Source organism: Dasypus novemcinctus, chromosome 4 (assembly GCF_030445035.2).
Source record: "Dasypus novemcinctus isolate mDasNov1 chromosome 4, mDasNov1.1.hap2, whole genome shotgun sequence".
Taxonomy (NCBI): Eukaryota; Metazoa; Chordata; class Mammalia; order Cingulata; family Dasypodidae; genus Dasypus; species Dasypus novemcinctus.
In genome coordinates, this window is record NC_080676.1 from 69487920 (window position 1) to 69512498 (window position 24579).

At 44.3% G+C, this 24579-nt stretch overlaps 1 long non-coding RNA gene across 1 annotated transcript; it reads right to left on the reverse strand.

Annotated features, from left to right (window-relative positions):
• Window positions 1-11955: 11955 nt before the first annotated feature.
• On the reverse strand, window positions 11956-24463 carry LOC111760847 (uncharacterized). Its single transcript, XR_002794426.3, has 3 exons — window positions 23674-24463; window positions 21101-21347; window positions 11956-12620 (listed from the first exon to the last, which is right to left on the reverse strand). It is a non-coding gene; the product is annotated as an uncharacterized lncRNA (long non-coding RNA).
• Window positions 24464-24579: the final 116 nt, after the last annotated feature.

The window sequence follows — 24579 nt, forward strand, 5'->3', positions numbered from 1 at the left end:
AAATTAGTTTTCATTTCTCTGCTGAGATTTCCTATTTTTTTTTTTCCTTTAAGTCATTGAATATACCTGGTTTAAATTTAAATTCTCATCTACTGTTTCTAACATTTGGCTCATCTCAGAGTCTGTTTCCATTGATTGCTTTTTCCTTTGATTTTGGTAGGGTCACATATTTGTACTTCTTCCCATGCCTGTAATTTTATTGTATGTTCCTCTATATGAATAATATGATATAGGGAGTACAAATTAGGACATCTTTCTTTAAGTGCATTGATTTTTTTTTTCTTGAAGGTAGTTAAGTGATTAGAAGATCCTTTTGTTCCTGGCAGCTTATTTTTCCTTGTTAGAGGAGTGTCTATTTTTATTTTGAACATAGTTTTAGAACTAACTCTAAATCTAGCTCTTGGCTCTTCTTCTAAGACAACATTTCTGGAGTCCTAACTGAATCCCCAAGGTATTTAAGATGGTGTCTCCACTCTGACTGGGCCAGAATTCCAATGTGTCTCAGATAGCAGGATTTCTGGCATGTCTGTTCAGCTATCAGCCCTGCAGCATATGATCATTGCTAGGCCTCATGGATTCTCAGCATGCATATGTGCTACTCAGTCCTCAGCCACAGACTTCTGGGGTCTGTCTTTCTGCTGCTCCTTTTGTGATTTCTGCCTCATAAGTCTCAGTCTTTTCTGCAACCCAAAGTTCCAATCTCTACCTAAGAGCATTACTCAGTTTTTACCAACTCTTTTGACCACAATTGGAAAGTTCCCCTGGGCAGAAAGTGGGGTAACTGTAGAACTTATCTCATGTAGTTTACTTCTCTCAAAAATCACAGTCCCCTGCTGCCTGGAAATAGTTGCCTCATATGTTTTATCCCAGTTTATAGTTGTTTAAAGTTAGAGGGCAAGTTATGTACCAGTTACTGTCATGGCCAGAAGCAGAAATTCCCATGTGTTTTTAATTCTTTGCAAGATTAGCCCTCCTGATGTTTGAGTGCAAGAGTCCAATTTCTCCTAAACTATCGTAATATTCTTTAACAAGATCTATTTGCTTAAAGCAAGGAAGTCATGTGTCATTCAGCCTTGGTTGACTGAGAAGTTTTTTAAGATTAACTAGAAACTGGCCAAATGTACTATAAAGAGAGAAATGGCTGTTTTATTGCAAAACAAAATTCTTTCTGACAGTTCACTCTGAAAGAGGGAGAGGTTCAGCATTTACCAGACTTATTCTTCTAATTTTCTCTCTTATACCTCGGAAATAATGTGCTCTCGGGGCATATGAAATCATTGTTCTCCATTATATTCACTACCTTTTGTCAGAACCCTTATTTCTAGATTAACAGAAAAATTGAGATCTATCTGAAACCAATAAGCACCGAATATTCCTGCAAACACAGGTCTTAGCATAAATGTCACTTCCTTGTGTCTCAAGTGTAAGCCAATACCCACCTGTCACTCTTAACCCTCAGCTCCCTCTCCTTTTATCTCAGAGCACTTAAAACAGTTTGTAACCACACTTATATCTGTGCTGTTTATTTTTATTCGCCCCCAGTAGAGTATAAGGTCCATGAGGGCAAAGACCTTGCTTATAACTCATGTCTAACACACTGACTGGCACACAGGAAAATCTAAGAAATATTTTTGAATAAATTAAATGAGTGAATCTACAAATGAACAAATAACCTCTTTGAAACTAAATCAAAAGGGATGACAATAGAAGGGCTTTAAAGGTTAAAAGAGGAAGGACTAGTTCCTAAATACCTGTAGTATTTAATCTTTAAGGGACAAAACCTCTTTGACCAGAGGACTAAGAGGACTGCTTTTCATATGAAATAGAAATTTCCTGGAGATTCAATCAAAAAACCTTGCTGTTGCTGTTACTGAGAACTAGACATGAACAGTGTCTGTCCTTTCTGTTGGGGAAGCTATTGATGACCAGGCTTTGGAATAAACAGGATTTTGTCCCTGGGCTGTATACCCATAATGGCCTTTGCTGACAGCCAGCTTGCACTAGGGAAGAGGTTCTAGTTCTCTACAGGAGGGCTCAGCATGCATGGGTGTTAAGGACTCAGGGCACTAAAGATCCTGCAGGTGGCCAGAGGACATCTTTTCTTCTCTTGGTTATGGTGGTATTAGAGACCTAGAATAAAGGGAGAGCATTTTCTGATTGAAGGATCCCTGGACATAAACCATTAGGGACCATTTAGTCAAACATTCTCATATCTTATGGGTGGAAAAACTAAGAGCCAAGATGGGACAGAGGAACCCAAGGTTACACAGTGAGTAAGAAATACCACTGGAACTAATTTCCAAGACTTCTTCCTTCTCAGTCAGGCTGTTATTGTTTGTTTCTACCTTCCCCTTTTTACCTCCCTCACTCACCCCTGCCAATAGATAGGCTGTGTTTTGATTTGGGTCATTGATACTTACAAGTAAGACCATGATACTTTCAATCTGGTAGGAGTGGAGAGATTCAGCAGAGAAATCTTTCTTTTTTGACAACACAATCCTTGGAAAATTTGGAATTCCAGGAACAAAATCTTATTTAAATCTTATTCTAAAATAGCTACACACTTGAAGGAATGTGCAATCATTGTGTAGATTTGTAGAATCAGTTATTTTTGTTCTTAGAAACAGAAAACATTGCCTATTTCTGAAGAAACATAACTAAACTTGCCAAAATGTGCATCCCAAACAACCATAGAAGTCTGCTGACAGTGTACATCATCGATAAATCTATAAAGACTAATATAGCCTCAAAGGCCATTTTCCCCCATGAAGTGAGTAAAAGGGAACTTTTTTGCATGTTTCCTCCAATGAGGTTTAGGACATCAGGAACCATTTCTTTTTCCTCCAATCTGCAGTTTAAAGAGTAGTCAGCTCTCTCTTCTGATATGGCTCCATCTAGACAGAAATGAACTATGTATAACTCTTCTTTGAATCCAAGGATGAGAGTTAAATTTGATCAGAAAAAAAAATTCCAAAAAATTCTGTAAAATGCTTATGGGAATATAATATCACCAATTCAAAAGTTACACCAAAGATGATTTTCTATAAAATTCTTTTAAATTTCCAAAAATCTTTCCAGAATAAATCTTATAAACATCTTTTATATAAGCTAACACAGTTATAGCAAATGGAACCCTGGTGAAACTGATTACTAATTGTGACCATCATGAAGTTGTCAGCTATTACTATCCTAAAGCATCTTACATTTTGTATAACAAGATCTGACACAGAGACTATTAAATATGCATAATTTAAAGTATACAATGGATACTACTATAAATATGGAAGAACACGTGTCTTCACTGAATGTCAGTTCTCACAGAGGAATCCCACAGCTGTCTAACATCCATATGAGATGTCATCTAATATGGGGCTGGAGGCAATAAAGAATGCTGGATATAATTGACAGGAAGAAGTTTACAAAAAGGTAGGGGGAAGCATTCTGGGTATATATAAGGAAACTGGAAATTAACAATTTGATTCTGTTTTAGTTTGGTAAATGCTGCCAATGTAATATATCATAAATGAGTTGGCTAATACAAGATTTATTAGGTTAAAAGCTTCCAGTTCTGAGGCTGTGAAAATATCCAAACCAATGCATCGCTGCCTGAAGGTTGGCTGCTGGCGACACTGCACTCCTGCCATGTGGCAGGGCACAGTGGCAGCTCTGCTGGTCCCTGCCTTCTCCTCTGGTCACATTGCTTTGAGTTTCTTGCTCTCCATGGGCCTTCTCTCTCAGCCTCTCAAGGGCCTCTTTCCATGCCTCTGTGCTCCACTAAAAATCCCAACCTCTGGTCTCTAGGACTGCTTTTTTAGCCTCTCAGGGTTTCTGTCTCTCTGGCTTTTTCCTGTGTCTGTAGTTCTTTATTCCTCTGTTTGTAAAGGACTCTAGTAAGAGGATTAAGATCCATCCTGGGTCATGCCCTACTCAGGTGATCTAATCTAAAGTAGGGTCCCTTAACTGAATCTGATCAAAAGGTCCCAACTGTAATAATTTTATATGCACAGGAATGGATTAGTTTTAGGAATAGTATTTTCTGGGAATTCACATTTTAAAAGTAGGGGAAAAATAGAAATAGATAGTCCTTTTTATCATACATTGTCATGAAAAGTATGTTTGTCTATGAAGTTGAAATGTCATTCTAAGCTGGAGCCGGGCTTTTCAGAGTGTACTAACTCAGAATATGTAAAACAATGGAGCTGTTCTAGTATATTCTCAGGGTTTTCTTCATTTGAGAATGCTAAGAATTGGACTGAGGGAAGGCAAGGCCTTGTCTGAGAAGTGACCTTTTCTCTGAGGACTCTGCCTTTCATGTGGATAACTGCTGCCCTGCAAGCTCACTGGGTAGGAGACAAGTTAGGGGAGAATCACAAGGAATTGAGAGATTCCTGCTAGGATGCAAGTAGGAAGAAGCTACCATGGTGTGTGGGGGTATGTGGACCATGGATCCAAAACAGGCCCTCCCTCTGAGTCCAATCAGTCTGGGATAAATAGATCCTACCCCACTCATCTACTTAAGTATACTGCTCTAGTCATTTTGTTCTCCTGCAATCTCAACTTTTCCTTCTCAATTGGATCATTATCAACAGCCTAAATACAAATCATAATCAGGCTCCAAATGACCATTTGTCTATCCCCTATTTCTCTTCTTTCCTATACTATAAAAGTCCTCAAAAAATACGTCTTCTTTAAAAAAAAAAAAGTCTTCTTATGTTGTCACCAAATTCCACTCTTCAGATTCTCTATTGGTTCCATACCTGTTAGACTTAACCCATAGTCAATGCTCACCTTTCATTTTTCTTGACTATCTCACCCAGTGAATCACTCCCTCCTCTTGAAATTCTTCTTCTCCTTTGTTTCCAGGTCATGCTCTCTTGATTTCCTCCAATAGGACAGTTAATGCCTTCCCAATCTCTTATACTCATTCCTCCTCATCACCCCAACCGCTCCAGTTCTCAGTTTTTGGATGTCTACTTTTCTATTACAATATTCATTCCCTAGGCAATAGCAACCATTCTTATAGATTTAAATAATATGCCCCCAAATTTATAGTCCCTGCTGTATATCTCCAGCTACTTCCTTTGCTGATGTAAAAATTACCACAAATGTACTGGCTTAATATAACACAGATTTATTCTCTTTCAGTTCTGGTGGTCAGAAGTCCAAAATAAATCTTGGAGGGCTTAAGGTAAGGTGTCTCCAGGGCTGATTTCTTCTGGAGACTCCAGAAAAGAATCCATTTCTTGCCTCTTCTAACTTCTAGAGCCTGCCAGCATTTCTTGGCTCATACATCACTCCAATCTCTTGCTTATATTGTCACATCTCTGACTATCCTGACTCTGATCCCTGCATCTCTCTTATATAAAGTCCCCTGTGATTACATTTGGCCCACCTGGATAATCCAGGATCATCTCCACATTTCAAAATCCTTAATGTATTCACATCTGCAAAGTCCCTTTTTCCATATAAAGGCACAGTTACAGGTTCTGGGGGGTTAGGACATGGACATATTTGGGAGACATAATTCAGCCTCCTACACTGTCCTCGACCTCTCCCTAACTCCAGGCTTAGATATGCAGGCTCTTTCTTGGGAACTCTACTGCAGTGTCTGATAGGCATCTTAAAACCAAGCTAATGATAAATGAGCTCTTGATCTTCATCACCAAATCTTATCCCTTCTGCAATCTTCCTCATCTCAGTTAATACCAACCCCTTCCTTCTAGGTGCCCATTCCAAAATCTTTGTAGTCACCCTTAACTTCTTTTTTGTTTTTCCCCATACCACATTCAATTTCAGCAGTAAATCCTATTGTCCCTCTCTTCAGAATTTGCCAGAATCCTCCCGCTTTGTACTATCAGCCTGTCTCCAGTTATCATTATTTCTCATCCTGATTATTGCAATACCCTTCTAACTGTTCTTCCAGCTTTTCCACTGCTCCATACAGCAGCCTGAGTGATTCTGCTAAACCTAAACCAGATCACACCACTCTGTTTAAAACTCTCTAGTGGCTTCCCATCTCACTTTCAACACCTTCCAGGTCCTACACTGCCTGTGCCCCTGACTTCTCTGGCCTTGTCCCACTCCTCCCTCCTTCATTTACTTTGTCTAGCTACACTGAATTCCAGGATGTTCCTGGAAAATGCCAGACATGTTCCTGCCTCAGGGCCTTAGCACTTACCAATCCCTTTGTCTTGAATGCTCTTCTCTCAAATGTTCATGTAGCTCACTACCTCATATCTTTCAGGTGTTTTTGCAAATGCCACTTTCTCAGTAAGGACACCCTTGACCTCCATATGTAAAAGTGCAGCCCATTTCTCTCACCCCCAAATTTCTCTCTCCCCCTTTCCTACTTTATTTTTCTCCATAGCTTTTTTCTTTTCCATTTTTTGCCATCTATCAGTCTATTTGATATATTTGTTTTGCTTTTTGTTTCCTCCTCTATATTTTTTTGTTCTTTAAAATAAAAATTCCATAAGAATACACATTTTTTTGTCTGGTTTGCTTCCTACTATAACCAAGAATAGCACCTGGCATATAATGGGACTCAGTAAATATTTGCTGAGTAAATGAAAGTTTTCTCCCACTTATGGTGTCCAGGAGTCCAGTGAAATGCAGCATTTATTACATCTGTTTTTCTTTTTATAATCAATTCAGTTATTAAATGCTTGCTGAAGTTCTGCTCTGTGCCAAACTCTCAAGGAGCTCACAGTCTTTGGGGGAGACATACATGCAAACACCTAACTGTAACACAAAACAGACTCAGATACCAAAGTAAGAATTCAAAGTACAAAGAGGGGGGAAGCAGTCTTGGCCCAATGGATAGGGCATCTGCCTACGACAAAGGAGGTCCGCGGTTCAAACCTCAGGCCTCCTTGACCTGTGTAGAGCTGGCCCATGCACAGTGCTGATGCGCGCAAGGAGTGCCGAGCCACGCAGGAGTGTCCCCTGCTTAAGGGAGACCCAAGTGCAAGGAGTGCGCCCCATAAGGAGAGCCGCTCAGCACGAAAGAAACTGCAGCCTGCCCAAGAATGGTGCCGCACACATGGAGAGCTGACACAACAAGATGATGCAACAAAAAGAAACAGATTCCCGTGTCGCTGATAAGGATAGAAGCGGTCACAGAAGGACACACAGCGAATGGACACAGAGAGCAGACAACTGGGCGGGGTGGCAAGAGAAATAAAATAAATCTTTAAAGATAAATAAATAAATAACAAAGTACAATGAGGGTGCAGAGGAGGGAGAGGTACGTTCTGTCTAGCTGGTGACTTTGAGTGATTGGAATCAGTTTCATAGAGGAGGTGACATTTCAGCAGTGCCTTGAGGGATTTCTACTTGTACTAGAGGCCTCAGGACTCACAGCTCAAGGCAGGACCAGCCTTCCCTCAAAGCACAGCATGGGACCTAGTTCCAGGAATGTGGTCCTAGACCTCACCAGCCTGACAGAGGAGGAGCTTGAGGCTCCCAGGGATCCCATCCGAGAGGATCTGGGGAGAGGACTGAAAAGATCATATCTGCAAAGCAGAAGGCAATGCCTTTAGGTCCAAGTAGAAATCATGTCTTTATGCTGTTATCCCTGGAGTCTGAGTGGAGAATCTAGGCAGGAGATCAGAGCCTTACCCTGTGGGGTATTGGAGAGTGGGGGGCTGGAAGAACCTGGTCAGTGACTCTGGGGAAAGCTGGCCCCACAGGGCTCTGTTGACTGAAGAAAGTGTCATTTGACAGCAAGGATAGAGTAACAGGACAGGAGTCCTGAATGGCCCCCCACGAGGTGCCCCTGAAGTCCTATTGGTCCACAAGAGCATGGAGGTTTTTGAAAAAGCATAGGACTGTTTGCCCTAACTATCTCAAATCTGACTTTCTGCTCCCACTTCAAACTTGAGAATGGAGGCTTCTTTTTTTGTTCCTTGTTTCTTACTGTGTTCTTCATTCACTCCAAATGCCTTTATCAGTCAAGGCAGAAAAAAGTCACGTAGAAACTGGTTTTTAATATTGCGCTGATTTGCCAGTCCCTTCCCCTCTTGCTGATTGTGTCATTGGATCATTGGACTTTCTCAGGGTTGAGTGTGTTGTGAAACTGGACCACAATGAGGGACCACAATGTCTAGGTGTGCCTCTTGTGTCTTGATGGTGGTCAGGGGGTACTTTCTGTGTGTTTGGCACAGCCCTGGACCCTGGAGGTTACAATAGAAGAAAAACTGGTGTTGATCCATGGTCAATATGGCGGCAGCAGATGGGTGCTGAGCACATCGGGGGCAGGCTGTGTCGAGTCGTGCCCCAGCCAGGAGGCTGAGCTCACCTGTGGAAGGCCCTCACCTGCTTCCCCTCACTCCCTGGGGAGGAAAGGAGCTGCTGAAGCCTTCCTGAAGTCACACCACAGAGAGCACTAGTGGAGAGGGACTGCATCACCTCCCCCTCATGTCTGCATCAGTTCAAAGTCTTTCCCTGGGGAGATGGGAGTCTTTCTCTTCCGTGACCTTCGTGTGCTTCCACTTCTGACAGCCTATGAAGAGGAGTAGAGAGAACCCAGAACACTGTTCAGGTATCAGGGACCCAGCGCTGGTTTGGACAGTCACCCTGCACAGACCAGAAAAGTGGGTGGGACCTTAAGTTCACCTTTACTCACATCAGGTGATGACCTGGATCATCACATCCAGATTTTCCATCCCGTTGCCTGTGTCAGGAGATGGTTTAATAAATAATTTACTTGGGGAGGTAGGGGTGGGCCATGGGAATGTATTAGTCAGCTGAAGGGGTGCTGATGCAAAGTACCAGAAATCTGTTGGCTTTTATAAAGGGCATTTATTTAAGGTGAACCCTAAAGAGTCCACCTCAAGATTGCTTGCTCACCAAAGTCATTTGCCACATGTTGAAGCAAGGTGGCTTATTCCTTTTAAGGCTCCATGGGCCCAGCTTCTTCTGATTTTAGCTGTAAGCTGACTAGGGCTCATCTCTCAGTCTTTCTATATGAGTCTGGCATAGGGCTCGTTTCTTTCCAGGATTTCTCAGCAGCTCAGCGCTTAGCTGAAAACAATCAGGAGAATGGTGCAGCTCTCCTGGGCTTTTGCTGTTTGAGCCTTCTCTCCTTTGACAACTATGAGCTCTCTCTTCCTATGTATCTTCTCAAGTGAGTGTCCATTTATATCAGCCCACCAAGGGGGCAGGGACTCAACCAGAGTCATGCCCTACTTACATGGTTGAAGCAGAGCCCTAATCTTAACATAATTAAATCAGACATCTCAGCTGAATCTAATACAATTAAAGGGTATCACACCCAGAGGAATGGATTACTTTACAAATATAATCTCTCTTTTAGGGATTCATAAGTAATCTCAAACTGCCACAGGAAGCAAAATTCACATTTTCACCCCAAAGAGTTTCTCCTCTATAGGTTAACTGCTAGATCCACTGGAGGGTCAGTGTTTGAAGAGGTGATGAAGCTGAGAGAAGCAGGATTGAGGGTGAGTAGATCACAGGGAGCCCAGCTGAGGCCAGCCAAGCCTCAGAAAGTCACTGTCTTACACCTTGGCCCTGGTCTGGCCCATCTCGGCAAGATCCATGTCAGAATCAGCAGCTTTAAGGCTGAGCACAAGCTTGGTGCCTAGCCTCTGTGTTGGTAACTTATTTTTAACTGTACAGTTAATTTTGCAATAAAAACGTAAATACCAAATGACACAGTAAAAATAGCAAAACCCTTTTTTCCGTGTATGAGACCATCTCTAGCCTCCTGCAGTTCTCACTATATATGCTACCTTTCACACTGCTAATCTGGGGCCACACTGCCTAGGTTGGAATCCCAGCTCTGCCACTTGTTGGCTGTGTGACGGGCAGTTTAATTTCTCCAGGCTTCAGTTTCCTCATCTGTACAATGGCGACGGTAATAGAATCTCCTTCTCAAGGATCAAATGAGTGAAGGTTTGTGAAATTCTTAGAATGGTCTGTTTTTGGATGTGAAAAAAAATCAATACTACAGGCTGCCTGGTCCTCACCCCAGCCTATGCCTCTCCTGACGTGTCCTGTTTGAGTGATAGCTCTCCCCGCCAGCACTCCATCTGTGCCGGTTTGGAAAAAAGAAGTAAAACCCATGCCTCTGCCCCAAAGAACTTCCACTCTGAACTAGACTGCCCGTTATGCTTTGAGCTCTGCAGGGCAGGGCTATGAATTATTTATCCCTGCATTCCCTGTGCCTTCACAGTACCTGACAAACAGAAAGCACTCAGTAAGTGCTTGTTTGAAAGAAAATTTTCCTCCCAGTCTAATGATTCCTGATTTTGCCCTTCCCATGTATCTCACTGCAGTTGCGGGAGCATAGCAGGGTGAGGGTTACTGTCGCCATTTTTAGGGAGTCTGAGAGGAGAGGCAAGCATCCAAGGTCCTGTGAGAGGCGGACGGGGCAAGGAGGCAGGTCACTTCCGGGGCACTGCACACGGGCTGGCCTTTCCTCTGACACTGTTCACCATTTCTTATACTCATTCCAAATTCATCTCCAGATTTCATCTAGCCACCCCAGGGTGCCCTGCCAATGGATGGACTTAAAATAAGGAGATCAGGGCCTGGCACCCCAGGGGCTTTGCGAGATGGGCTGGGCCTCATCCACTGGGCCCTGTTAGGCGGCTGCTCTCAGAGCAGAGCTGTGCCCCTTATGCTGCCATCTGGGCCCAGCTGCTCTGGTGTCGCTGTGTCAAAGCATCCTCATAAAACCAGGCAATTTGTGCAACAGACATCCTGGCTGGTACCATTCTTGTGGCCGGGAGTGGGGGGATGGGAATTACTCTGATAAATATTACTTGGGACTTAAGAAGAAAATAAGCAGAAAGAAGTGGTTTTTGTGCTTTGTTTTATCTTGTTATTTTCACTTTTGGCTGCATCAAAACACTTCTGGCATCCAAATGGCCACGTGGAGACGCCACATCCTACCTTGGACGCAGCCTGTCTCTGTTTCTGGCTCCTGAGGCAGCATCATCAGTGTCTAGGGAGAGGCTGCTATCTGATCAGGGGCCCAGGCAAGAGCTGGAATATTAGTGATTGGTAATTGCACTTCACCTATCACTTTATAAGTCACCTCCTCATCCATTATTCATTTGACCCTCACAGCTCTTTCTAGGTCAGCAGGATATTACTAGGGGAAAAGCTGGAATTTTTAATCTCAGAAAGCTTAGATCGTCTGTAACCTTAACCACAATTTCTGGTGTGAAAACTACGACATAAGGCATTTAATACAGTCTATGAGGGAGATGATAGAGTTATAAAAAAATTTAAAAATCCAAGAAACAAGTGGTAACCTGGTGCAGAGCCAACAGACCTGGCTTCTAATTCCACTTGCAACATGAAACATGACCTTGGGGAAGGCACTCCGCCCTCTGGGTAGAGTTTTCCCATCTGTAAAATAAGGTTTATGATTCCAAGGTCTTGCCTAGCTATTCAGATGAGGCTTTATCAAGATGAAGCATTACAGGGTAATTACATACCTAATGTTGAATCCCTGTATGAGGATGGCAGCTCCCACTCAAACACACACAGGTAAACATCACTGCCGAAATAAAAATATTCATGAGCTAATCCTGACTACTTGGCAAATTAGTAGCCAGTCCTTGCCTTAAATGTTTGATCCTAAAGCCACCATGATTTTCCTCTTAAATTGATAACTCCTTTACTCAGGAGGTCCTTCTGGAACTCTAAGGGGCTATAAGACATGGGGTGGTGCCCAGAGGACCCTGACACGCCTGAACGTTATGATTCTGATATGACTGCAGAAAGCAGTCCTTCTGTTTCCCTGTTGGCAGCAGAGCTTTCTCTTCATTCATGGTCAGGTCCAAGGAAGGCACGGGAGATGGTGCTTTCTTCTATGGCCTCCACTTTTAGGACAGTAGCAGCTCCAAGACTGCTCTGTTTGCATGTTCATCTTCTCAGAGAGCCTGCTGCTCATATCGGTTCTTTACTGTAAATCACATCTTACTCTGTGAACGCCCACAATCAGTCATTTGGCCAGGCTCAAACATGGACAGCGGATGTCGTGAAGTGCTAAACGCTGCAGAAATGACAATTGTCATCAGTTCAATGAACAACACACAAGTTGAATAGGACTTTCGACACGTGTTTGCTATCAATGGACACAAACCAAATAGTCACGTACACGTTCTTTTTTTTTTAAAGATTTATTTTTTATTTTATTTCTCTCCCCTTCCCCTCCCTGCCCCCAACCCCGTTGTCTGTTCTCTGTGTCCATTTGCTGCGTGTTCTTCTTTGTCCGCTTCTGTTGTTGTCAGTGGCACAGGAATTTGTGTTTCTTTTTGTTACGTCATCCTGTGTGTCAGCTCTCCGTGCGTGCGGCACCATTCCTGGGCAGGCTGAACTTTCTTTCACACTGGGGTGGCTCTCCTTACGGGGTGCACTCCTTGCGTGTGGGGCTCCCCTACGCAGGGACACCCCTGTGTGGCAGGGCACTCCTTGCGTGGCATGGCACTCCTTGTGTGCATCAGCACTGCACATGGGCCAGCCCCACATAGGTCAAGGAGGCCTGGGGTTTGAACCGTGGACCTCCCATGTGGTAGACGGACGCCCTAACCACTGGGCCAAGTCCACTTCCCTGCATAAACTTTCTACTGCACTGAAACCGACCTCTGACAAAATAGAAACAGAGAAAAGCTTGAATTAGATTTAACAAGCAACATTTTAAAGGTGAAAACTTATAATAACTTTATAACATTTAAAATCAGTCCTTTTAAAACAAGTGTAGTTTATTAGCATATTGTGAGGATGTTAGAGAGGGAATTTATTAAAAGAAAAAATTAATGCATAGGCAAAATAGAACTGTACTAATTACTTTGAACTTAACACTGTTGTTATTTTAAGTTTATTCAACTGCTTTAATTTCTTATTCTTGCTGTTTTGTAGCCTTTGTAGCAGTGTTAACTAATATCTATTAGTTATACATTAGTGAAATATATTAGAGAAATCTAATGAAATCACAAAATTGTAATTTGGTATATCTGAATGGGATAAAAAATATTTATTTTAAATGTGTTGATAGAATTTCAGTCTGTAAGAAGCTTTTGCTTTGAGGCATAGGTCCCAGAAAAAGGAGTGATTTCATGGACTTCTCATTTAATGATGCATATAAGAAGAAAAGAGAGGTTTTTGTTTTAACTCCTAATATTTAGAACCCAAATTATCATAGACATTCCTGCAACTGCCTGACAGGGGTACACTGTAATGTTTTTGTTTTTATTTTTATTTTTTTTGAAAGAATGAACAGAAAAGAGAGCGGCAGTCAACCCTCCCTTGGGGGATCTGAAGGCACCTGGTGCCCTGTGAGGCCCTGGCAGAGCCACTCCCCGAAGCTGCTTGCAGCCAAATCCAGGCCCCACAAACCAGATTGCTGTGCTCCAAACAACAGCATAAATGACAGGAGGCTTCAGCCGCAGCCCATTTTCCACTGGCAAGGTTTCTTAAAATAAGGCCATTCGAGGCTCAGGCATTCAAACGCTCGGGTCCCGGTGAACCGCAGTTCACACATCCTCCATCTGACTCTCCCGCCTATCACAGCTAATTTCCATCAGGTGTTGGGAATAAAGGGCATGATATATATAAACTCTGCACTAGCAACAGAATCTTTCATCTAACAACCCACAAGTTTTTCACGTTTTATGGAAGGAGCTGGAGAGGCAAACAAGGTTAATGACTTGCCTAAGGTCATGAAGAAAGCAAGCAGGGGAAATGCAAGCTGCTCAGCCCTGACAAGCTTCCTAACCTTGATTTTACCTTCCCCTCCCATTCTCTTCTGTGACACCCAAAGCAACTAATGAAGAAAAAAGACAAAATAGTATTTGTCCTTTTCCATCCTTTCCGACAGTTGGAAGAACTGGTTTTCTGAGACAGGGACTGATTTCTTTCTAAAGCATTCTATATAGAAGGCTTGCTGAGAGTGCCTATGAAAGTGGATCCCACGCCTCCCCGTCCTGAGTTGTGACTGTAGCGGAAGATGGTTGTTCTTAGTAGCAGTATTATTTTAGGTTTCCTCCCTCCACAGCCCGTTAGAACCACAGAGCCTCTCTAAGGCTTCTGATTTTGAGATTGTGAAGGCTGCTCCTTCCACACATCCTGATTTTTGAAGGCCTCAGACAAGGAGGGTAAATGAATGGGCCTACTTGGAGAGATCCAACTCTCTGTGACGTTGAATGTCCTGTGGTGCTGGTGTTTGTGTTTACCATCTCTCACTCCTTTCTCTGACAATTCCCACAAAGTTGGACACTTAAAATAAGGTCCTCGTAAACTCTTTCAGCTTGAGAGCCTTAAGGAAAGTGAACGTTAATTTTGTTGACAAATTTCAGGGTCCTGAAGTCCCAGCCCTTAATTCTTTGTGCAAACAGAATTTTGCCTGAGTTTGCATGCTCCCCTTGTGCCCCTAATTAGTCTTGTCATGAGCTGCTGGGCTATGGTTTTAAACACAGCTCTATGTCCTGGGAGCCAAAGGGTCCTTTGGGCTGAGTAGTGTTGTATTTGTGTATATTTCTCAGAAACGGTCGTCATTCCTCTCTCTGCGACCGCCATCATTTTTCAGGGGAGGTGTTGCCATAGAGATGTTGTCTGATCCATCTCTATTGATACCAACCTTTAAAGGGGACTCTGAATAGACTCTGAGGTAGGTAAATGTATGCAGTGACATTGAGCGGATGATTCTATTCTGAAAAATTCCTGCACCATTTGTTTCTGTGCTTGTCTGAGGGCTGGGACACGGTGTTGGGTTTTTGTTGCACGTGCTCTCCTCGCAGGCCCGGAGTTAATGGAAGCCTTGTTTGGAACCACTGGAGCAGAAATTTCTCTGCTGCCAAGAACAAAAGCTTCGCAGGCCACCTCAGAGCCTGTTTTGGGAAGGCTGTGTCTCCGGGGCTCCCAAAGGAAATGGGAGATAACGTGGAACACGGGAGGAGCACCCTCGAATTTCTCCCAGCGCTCCTAGAGGGTCCCTGCCACAGCTGGCCCCACAGAGTGTCCTCTGGGAAAGAGCAAGCTTCTCCAATCAAGGGTTTTAATTAGATTTGCCTTTTTCCAGCCTGTTGAGGGAAATCGTCTTGAAGATGTGTGTGCTCTTTTCTGTCTGTGATAATAAGTATTTGCACAACTCTCTGCTGTAAGCTTTTCTTCCCATGCACTGGGGGAGAAGCACTCTTGGGAAAAACAATTATAGTTTCATTGGTTTGCATCAATATATTTAAATAAAATGACACCCAAATCCTTCTCCCATTCTGAGAAAAAGAAAGGGAGAGAGGAAGAAAGAAAAGAAAGAGATGAAGAGGAAAAGAAAGAAGGAAGGAAAGAAGGAAGATGGAGAGAGAGAGAGAGAAAGAAACAAAGAAAAAGAGAGAAAGGGGGTAGAGGGAAGAAGGGAAAAAGGAAAAGAATGAGAAAGGATTTATTGGGTGCCTTGTGACCTAGAAAGATGTTTGGGACTTGGTGTCAATAAATGGATATTTGTTGCATGAATGAATATTTAGAGCTAGGAATCATGCTAGGAGTTTCCAGAAATAGTTTCTTCATTTACCCTTCTCAGGCCCGCCAAGGTGAGTGATAGTGCCTGGACTTGAGTCTGGGTCTTGTCACTCTTACTCCTGCCCGCTGACCGTGTTTGGTGGCCCCTGCCAGCAGGCCTGAGCAGTCTGAGCTGGGTCGGTTTTCTCACCGGGTGATCCCACCCATATCCTCCTACTCCTTGCCCTGACCCCTGTCCTTGCCCATTTAGCTATAGACAGACTGTGCTGATGTTAGCAGCATCGAAGAAGGGAGGCATGTGAGGACACAAGCAGAAACTGCAAATATATATATACATTCCCTGGGCTTCAAGATTAGGTCCAGGGTGGTTCTGGCTCCCAGATGTTTGCTTTTCTATTAAGTTGCTCCATGTGTGGGTCATGCAGCTGAAAGCTGGGGGCAGGGAAGGGGACAGGCTTTGTCCCTGCCCTGCAGATGTTTGGTGTGCGGGTTTGGGATGCAAACCTACAGTGTTCATTCATTCATTCGTCCACTCACTTCTAACCTTGTTCATTCACTCATTCATTCACATCCTCAATACACACTGTGGGTAGGACATGAGCCAGGCACAGGAGTCTAGTGCAAAGAGTGCAGAGAGGAATAAGGCACAGAGCGTTTCCTATAAACTCAGATATGTATAGTTGTAGCGCCTATTGTAACAATAGCTAACCACTGGCCCTTTGAAGTTGACAGAGTGCTTTCACATCTCTTACTCAGTCTTCTCACTGAACTCTATGGTAGGAATGTATTGCCAAATTCATTTTACAGATGAGGAAAACAACACTCAGAGAAATTGTCCAAAGTCAATAAATGGTGGAACGTGAAATTGAACCCCAGTCATTTGATTCCAGGTTTCATGTGGTTTGAATAGCCACAGTATGGAGAAGCTTCTTTTGATTTGTCTGTCTGTTTATGATGGGCCAACTCATTTTGGATGAAGCCATCTGAACTGGCTCTATTTGACTCCTTCAATAGATGGGAAGTAATGGCATTTTCAGACCTCTCGAGGAAAGACTGCTTTGGGTATGCTCTTGAGAGTTGAGGAATGGGTTGAAAGGGTTCCTCTATTTCATACTGTTAGTGATTTTCTTTTTTTTTTTTTTTAAGATTTATTTATTTATTTAATTCCCCCCCTCCCCCGGTTGTCTGTTCTCTGTGTCTATTTGCTGCGTCTTGTTTCTTTGTCCGCTTCTGTTGTCAGCAGCACGGGAAGTGTGGGCGGCGCCATTCCTGGGCAGGCTGTACTTTCTTTCCCGCTGGGCGGCTCTCCTTACAGGGCGCACTCCTTGCGCGTGGGGCTCCCCTACGTGGGGGACACCCCTGCGTGGCAGGGCACTCCTTGTGTGCATCAGCACTGCACATGGGCCAGCTCCACACGAGTCAAGGAGGCCCGGGGTTTGAACCGTGGGCCTCCCATGTGGTAGACAGACGCCCTAACCACTGGGCCAAGTCCGTTACCCTGTTAGTGATTTTCAACACTGGATGCACATTTGGGAGGTTTTATGAAACACTGAGCCTGAGCCCCACCCTATCAATTCTGGCTAATTGGTCTACGCTAGGGTCCAGGCATTGTATTTTTATCTGCATCCATTCTAAGACAGAGTGTTCCTTGGCCCTACTCACAGACCTCAATTTTTACCTGTTCTGCAGGTGGCCCCTGACTGGGAGCATTGTGGGGAGGGGATATATCTATTTCCAGTGGTTATGGGGGCTTAGAGGACCTCATCTCTTACTGAGCCCCTGCAGTGTGGGACCCCTCATGGGCAGTCAGGTCAATACTGGAAGTTCACATCTAATTGTCAGTGATTGGGAAGTGGGGCAAGGGGCAAGGTTAAAGGCTGCACTCAGAGACCCAGGAAGGTCCTGTAAATAGCAAAAGAGGTTTTCACACCTTTCGTCTACACTGCTTCATAGCAGCTATGTCACAAGTACCCAAGAGAGGAGGCACAAGGATGAGTACGACCTGCTCCCTCCCCTCACGGAGCTCCCAGCCTGGAAGGGAAAATGCCCAATGAGATTGTTTCTGTCGAGTGTGCCCTGGGGAGTGTCTACAGAGGCCAAGGCGGTCTGCGCTGCAGAGAGGAGGGGCTACCTAGTTTGGCTTTGAAGGTGAGCTGGAGTTTTCCAGGCTCAGCTGTGGGCTCTACTTTGTAAGCAGAAGGCACAGCAACAACAGAAGCAGGCAGTGCTCAGGAAAATCAAGAAATGCAGAATGGCTGGAGTGGGGACTGCTGGGGCTGGGAGACGACAGTTTTGCCCTTCAGCTAGAGGCCCAGGAGAGGATTTCAAACCAAAGAATGATCTGCTCTGTGGCTTGGGAAGATCGTTGAAGCTGTAATGTGAAGGAAGCATTGGGTTCACTGTGATGCCAGTGAGCAGGACAGAGTGGCAGGAAAGAGACCAATGAAAGCTGTTGCAGGGCCAGAACCAGGGCAGTGGCTGGGAGGCTGGAGAGAGGGGGACAGAGGGGGATGCTTAAGCCAAGCCCTTAGAGAGGAGGAAACGGGAGTCCTCATAATGAACGGAGTGACCCACAACAGCTCCTGGAACTGCTATATGAAAACTGACCTTCGACCCAGAGTCCATCCTCCAATTCCCTCTCCCAGCCTTCCTAGAGAGCTTAGTAAGAGGAGGTTCCCCAATAACAATTGTCCTGGTAGATTTTATTTCTACCCTCTCGTTTCTGTGGGGGGTTACTCTGTATTTGAACATTCTGGTGCAGGCGTTCCCACTTGGCCAAGGTTTCTCTTGTTGATTAAATGCTCTACCCCGTCCCCCCCCTCCCCCCCAGACTGAGAGTTATTTGGGAAACAAAGGAAAGAACATTTAATTAGGCTCTCTGAGTGTCCCTGCAGCGATGGGGAGCCAAGACCCAAAAGCCCCACTTATTTGGGCAAATAGATACTACCAAAAAAGTTTAAAACATCTGGGTGTATTTATGGCTCCAAAGCCATGACCAAAGCATATGAGGATTTAAACGAGCTGAACATTTCTCTTGGCTTTTGTTTAAGTTTATTTGCAGGCTCCCAGGAGGATCTAGTGATGATGGAAAGCCTCAGGTCAACCTCTCTCATTCTCTGGGGATGCTTACCTGTCCCTCTAGCCAAAGCCATGGCCAGGGACAGAGGGGACACTTATCAATCTTAAGAAGTTACAGTTATAGTTGTAACCCAGGGCATCACTTTGTTTCTTTATCATTTATCCCCCTTAATACCCAATGGTATTACCCATTAATACCCAATGGTCACTGAAGCTGTGCACAGAGATGTGCAATAGGTTTTAGACTTTTAGTTAAAGACTTAGATAAAATCCCATACCCCAACAATCTGTAATATACAAATACATCTCCTAAAAAAGAAAAAAAGGGGGTGGACAATGAATAGAGATTTCCCCCCACATCCACTGGCAAAATCAAACAAAAGATTGATTTCCTTTTATCCCAGAGGTCTCTGTTTTGCAGTTCCTGGCAAACACTCTGAGGTCACTAGAACCCTTTAGAGTGGTTCACTTTCTAATGCAAATAGAAAAGAAGAAAGCCGCTTTCTAAAAGTTACACTCAATATAAAACATATATATTAAAATTACTAGGGAAAAATAAGAATGGAAAGGTAGACAGTGTTCTCTCTTAACAATGCCCCGGGCTAATCTTCATCTAGCGTAGTCCTGTCACTGTGAAAGTCACAGAGGACAGGAAGCTGCTCTCTGGCCCATGTCACAATTTTTCTAAGAAAGACTGCTTTGCAAAAAGCATTTTGAGCAAATTGTGCCATCTGAGAGAAGGCAAGGCTAGAACAGAAGCCGTCAAGCTTTAATTTCTCTGCTAATTAATGGTCGATCATCTATCCTTTTATGATTCTTGACCCCAGAAGGAAAATTTATTAGTACTTTTAGATTTTGCACAGTCGTGCCAAATGAGGCATGTAATGTACTAATTTACTGCCTCGTTAGCATAAGCAGGGCCTCCACAGCCTGGTCCATTCCTCATAGAAGGCTTTCTCCAAAGCCGTGGGGAATTTACCTAGGACAGCCACCGATTATTCGGCTCTGAGAGATAGGCCAGGACAGGGGCTTTCTCCACCCACCCCAGTGGGTTCAAGCATTGGACCTGCCTTTCATTTTAGTGAGAACAGTTAAACCTCCAAGTTTCAATCCTTTTCACAACTGTCTTCCCCAAAGATCTCATTTTACAGAATGGGATCTGGGCAGCTATTTATCAACACTCAATCCCATTCCATAACAACAACAAAAAACCCAAAATCTCAACCCTACAGGGGATTTCTGTTTGTCAATTTAATGGTCAGTTGGTGTCTAGTTGACAAAGATCTTATTTAACACCGGCGTTTAGCCTAGGCATTTATCTTGTGTGAATGCCAGCCCAGTGAATGCCCAGGTGGACTGCGCACGTGTTTAAAAAACCCCGAGAAGCATGCCCCAAGTCTGTACAATTAGGAGTCCCAGTTTTAGGGGAGGCAATGAAATACAGAGAAACTTGCTGGGCTGAAGCAGGGGCTCTGCTCTGACTTAGCCAACTCCCTCTGGGAACTGGAGAGAGGGCTTTGGGGCCCTCTGCTTTTCCATCTTTAAGCGATGTGTAAATCGTCATCCCTAAGGCCCTTTCGGTTTTGATGGCCCATCATCCAGCATGTCTGGGATGCCAGAGACAGGCTGGGTAAAGTAGAAGAGTTCTGAAATATCAGAAATCTTTAAAAAGTCCATATTTTTCAGGACAGCAATTCTATTTCTTGGAAATAATACAAGCAGATAATTAGACAAATGCATGAAAATAAGGGTACTCATAGAGGATTGATGTGTGATGGAGTACTACGAAAACATTAAAAATTATTTAAAAAGCAATCAAAGTACTTGGAAACCATTAAAAATAAAGAATACTATAGGCATAGAAAGATGCCCACAGTATTTTGCTATGAAAAAAATCCTGGGCTTCAAAATAATACCTCTTCCATTAGACATAAAAATTCATTTATATGTCTAGAAAGAGATCTGAAATGATCTATACCAAAATGTTTGTAGATATCCTTGAGTGGTAGGATTCTAGGGAATTTTTCTTTTCTAATTTGTACTTTTATGTATTTCTAATTTTTACTTACAATGAATGTGTCTCACTATTAGAATTGGAAAAAAAAACTTAGAGAAATTACTTAAAAGAAACAGAATTTTGGCCCTGAATATATGTATTCTTTTCACCCCTCAGATTTCACACATATGAAATAGCAACTATCAATAATCTCAAAAGGGTCAGGAAATGAATGATTAATTGGCTGGGATTCATAATGAAATTTTAGATAATCAAAAGATTTGATATATATACATCTCTGGGTGACTTAATTAAAAGGAAACAAAATGCATGAAGGTCTTTAAAAGAAGAGACCCACTTGCCTAGTGTGTGTCCTTATAATTCCGACATGTTAGCTTTGCAGAGATCAAGACTGTTACACAGACAGAGAGCCCCACAGAGAAAGAAATTGCTTCAGGTCTGAGAGCCGGTTCCAGGAAAGCCAGGATTTCTATCCCCTGACTTCCATCTCTGTGATAATGCTGCAAGGACACCTACCCTCCTCATGAAGCTGTGAGGAGACAGTGGCTTGAAGCTTCCTTCCTGCAGCTCTCCAGGTATCAGTTCTAAGGGCCAAGGTTAATCTCTTCCCAGTGGAGGTCCTCGGATCCCGCATGTGGTCTCCCTGGAGACTGACGTGACGCCACACCTGCTGATGCCCAGGGTTGGAGAGGATGCGTCAGGAGCTGGAGAACCCCCAGCACAGCTGCTTCCTGCACACCAGGGCTCTGTGCCATGCTCTCGTCTGAGAAGGCAAGAAGGGGTGAGAAGCTTATTCATTTCCTTTGAAGTACATTGCTTTTCTGAGTGAATTTGCCCTAAGGAAGGCTAGCAGAAATGGGAAAAACACAAAATATTGGATCCGTTGAATACCATTTGTAGTTTATTTGGAAATGTGATCCAATGCAATTCAGCCACTATTCCCTGAGGACAATCTGCAACAAGGAACACTGGGGAGAAGGAGAAAGAAGGGGTGTGGAGGGGAAGGACAAGGCACTGCCCCTGCCCTCAAGCCACTCAGAATTTAAGAGAGGTGATAATAAATGTGAGCAGGGAGCTGTAAATGAAGCAGGTACAAGAACCTGAGGAGGCAGAAACCAAATAAAGTACAGGAACACTCCAGGGAGTTTCTGCTGAGTTTGGAGGGAAGAGGTCATTGAAAGCTTCCAGGAGAAGGTAGCATCTGAGATAGACCTTTGGGAAATATTTGAAGGTAGAGGAAAGCAGGAGTAACACTATGGCCAGTGTAGACGCAGAGCAGTCTGGGATCCAGCCAGAAGCAAGGAGGAGACCAAGGTGACTGGAGTTCAGGGCACCTGTGAGTACCCCTGAGAAGAGTTGTGCGGGAGGTCAAGGACTGGAAGACCCAATAAATGTGTTTGGACTTATCCTACAGGCAAAATGAAGATGCTGCCTTCAGGTTTTGAGCTGAGCTGTGTTTTAGGAAAATTTCCCAATACCATGCCATGATGAGGGAAGGAAAAAGACAGGAGTCAGAGGCAGCAGTTTTAGGGAAAAAAAAGAATCATGAAGACAGGATTAGCCTAACCCCCTCCTTCTTCCAGGGGTATTAGGAGAGGAACCAAGACCTACAGTTCTGGCTGCTCTCATAACTCTCATAATTTGCAGAGAAACTTCTGATCTGGTTATACCAGCCACATTAGTTGGAAGCCAGGGAAAGTAAGTAGTGTCATTGGTGGCCCCTCTGGAGGCGGATGGAAAGCTGGTCTCTCCCTGCCACCACTCCAGGAGAAATGCTGCTCCCACCTTAGAGCTGTGACCCCTGTGGCTCTGCATATTGGATTGTAAAGCCACATTTTCCAGTGAAGGGATTGCTCTGGAAATAATAAACTGCTCAAGATTTATGGGTCAGGAAATTCCTTCAGGAGAGTAAATAGAGAAGAGGTGAGGCAAAGGTGGGGCAGGGCAGGGGAGCAGCTGCCCAGAAGCCTCCTGGCACTAATACTGGGGATGATAGGGACTGAGCTGGGCTGGGGGCTTATGCATCAGAACTTGTGCTCAAAATGATTTTAAAGGTCATTTAATATCTCTCCTTTGCTCTTCCCTCATTGAACTCAGGGTTCCTTCTCTGTACAATAATGAGGATGAACATGGATGATCTCTATGTTCTTTATCCCCTGGGCAATTGATGCTTTTAGGAAAACCAGTGTTCTCTCTATGGGCCCTTATCATGCTGTGTGCCCCACTTTCCCCAACTAGTCTTACATATCACCTATGTTTGAGTGGAAGATTAAGGAGAGGACTTCTGGAGACTTTTCTTGGAGGGGGACAGCTGAGTTTGTTTACCTTCACTGACTGTCTTCTAACTCTGAAGTCAGGTCCACATACTTACCCTAAAGAACAACAGCAGAAGCATGCCCAGCACCCAAGCACACCCTCCAAAATACCCCTGAGCCAGCATGTTGTCCCCCACGTACGAATCCCAGTACACATAAACTCGGCCCACGCACGTGCACACACACATGTGTGCCTTTCTCCCCTTTATGCTATCTGGTGCCTGTTAAACAGTGAATTCCCTTCACTGTCAAGAGTTCTGGGAACAGATCTGTCCCTACCCTGGGTAAATTTCTGCACATTCCAGGCTGTACCTGTGTGTTCACCAGCAGATGGCGCCCTGAGCTCTCAGACCAGCCCGGCTCCTCAGCCCTCAACCCCTGACCTCCCCCACCCCCACTCCTGGAAAGGATAATTTGGGAGTTATCTGTGGGAGGGCTGCCAGGGCCTTAAATTTACTACTTGGAACTTGGATAATTTTCCCCAGACAGTGCACTGGAGGGGAAGAAAGGAAGAAAGAAAAGGGAGTGGGGGGATCTGGTCAGGGCTGGGGCGACTCCAGCTCTGGCAGCCAGAGAAGTCCTGACTGCAAGGCCCCACCCAAAGGGGTGTCGCTGCCCACACCCTGGAAGGGGAATAGCTTTCACTTGTATGAAAACCCAGCAGAACAAAAGGATGCCCAGACAAAAATAAAGCCAGCACGAACTTCAAAAATCACCTCAGTTCCCCTCACCCCTCATCTCTGACTCATCTTTTAACCCCAGTTTCAACCTCACCTACTGTGTGAAACTGTCCCTGATCTCCACTCCTCCAGTCGGAACTCATCACCCGCTCCCTCCTCACGCCTCCTTGCAGTGCTGATCAGTTTGTCAGGTCTGAGAGTTGCTTGCATGAAGTGTGGATCACCCCATTTGATTCCAGGCAGGGACCAAGCCCCATTCATCTCGGAATCCCCAGGGACCCAGAACTGTGCTTGCTCAGAAGCACCGGGAGTCCAAGCTGAATCTGACATTCACTTGTTTCTCTTGTCGTCATTTCGAGATTCTGGAGAAAATTTCCACCAGTCAGAGTTGTGAGGTCAAAGGAAAAAATCTTTCTTAGACAGGTCACAGGACTCATGTCCTTTTCTCCTGAGATTGGAAAGGCACAGGCAAAGACAGACATACACCTCGCGGCTCCAGGAGCAGGGGAGGCAGGGAATGCAAAAAATGCGGTGGTGCCAGCCACAGAGAGGACTGGAAATGCCTTCTTAATTGAGCTTTTCTGGGAGCCGCCCATCACGCAGTCCGGTTGGAGGAGGGACGGGAATAGAGAGGAGTGTGCGCATGAAGAGCCAGGAGACGTGCATCTGAGATGGGTCTGGGGCGCTTTGATCCCCTTCTTAGTGGGACATTGACAAGCCGCAAAGGCAGAGCCTTCAGCTTCAACACATAAAGCACTGTTATTTCAACAATGCTCATCCAGAGAGATTTGTTCTGTCCTCGATCAATTCTGTTATAAAGTTGTTCCCAATAGGAGCCCAAATCCATTGCAGTGGGTGCACTCTTTGGGATTATTGTGAACAAATGCACTTCCTTTGGCAGGAGCTATTTGTCATAGGGATGTGGCTTAAAAACTTCTGCAGAATTGACTATGGGGTGCAGTGATGCTCAGAGATGAACTTACCAGGTGCAATGGATGTG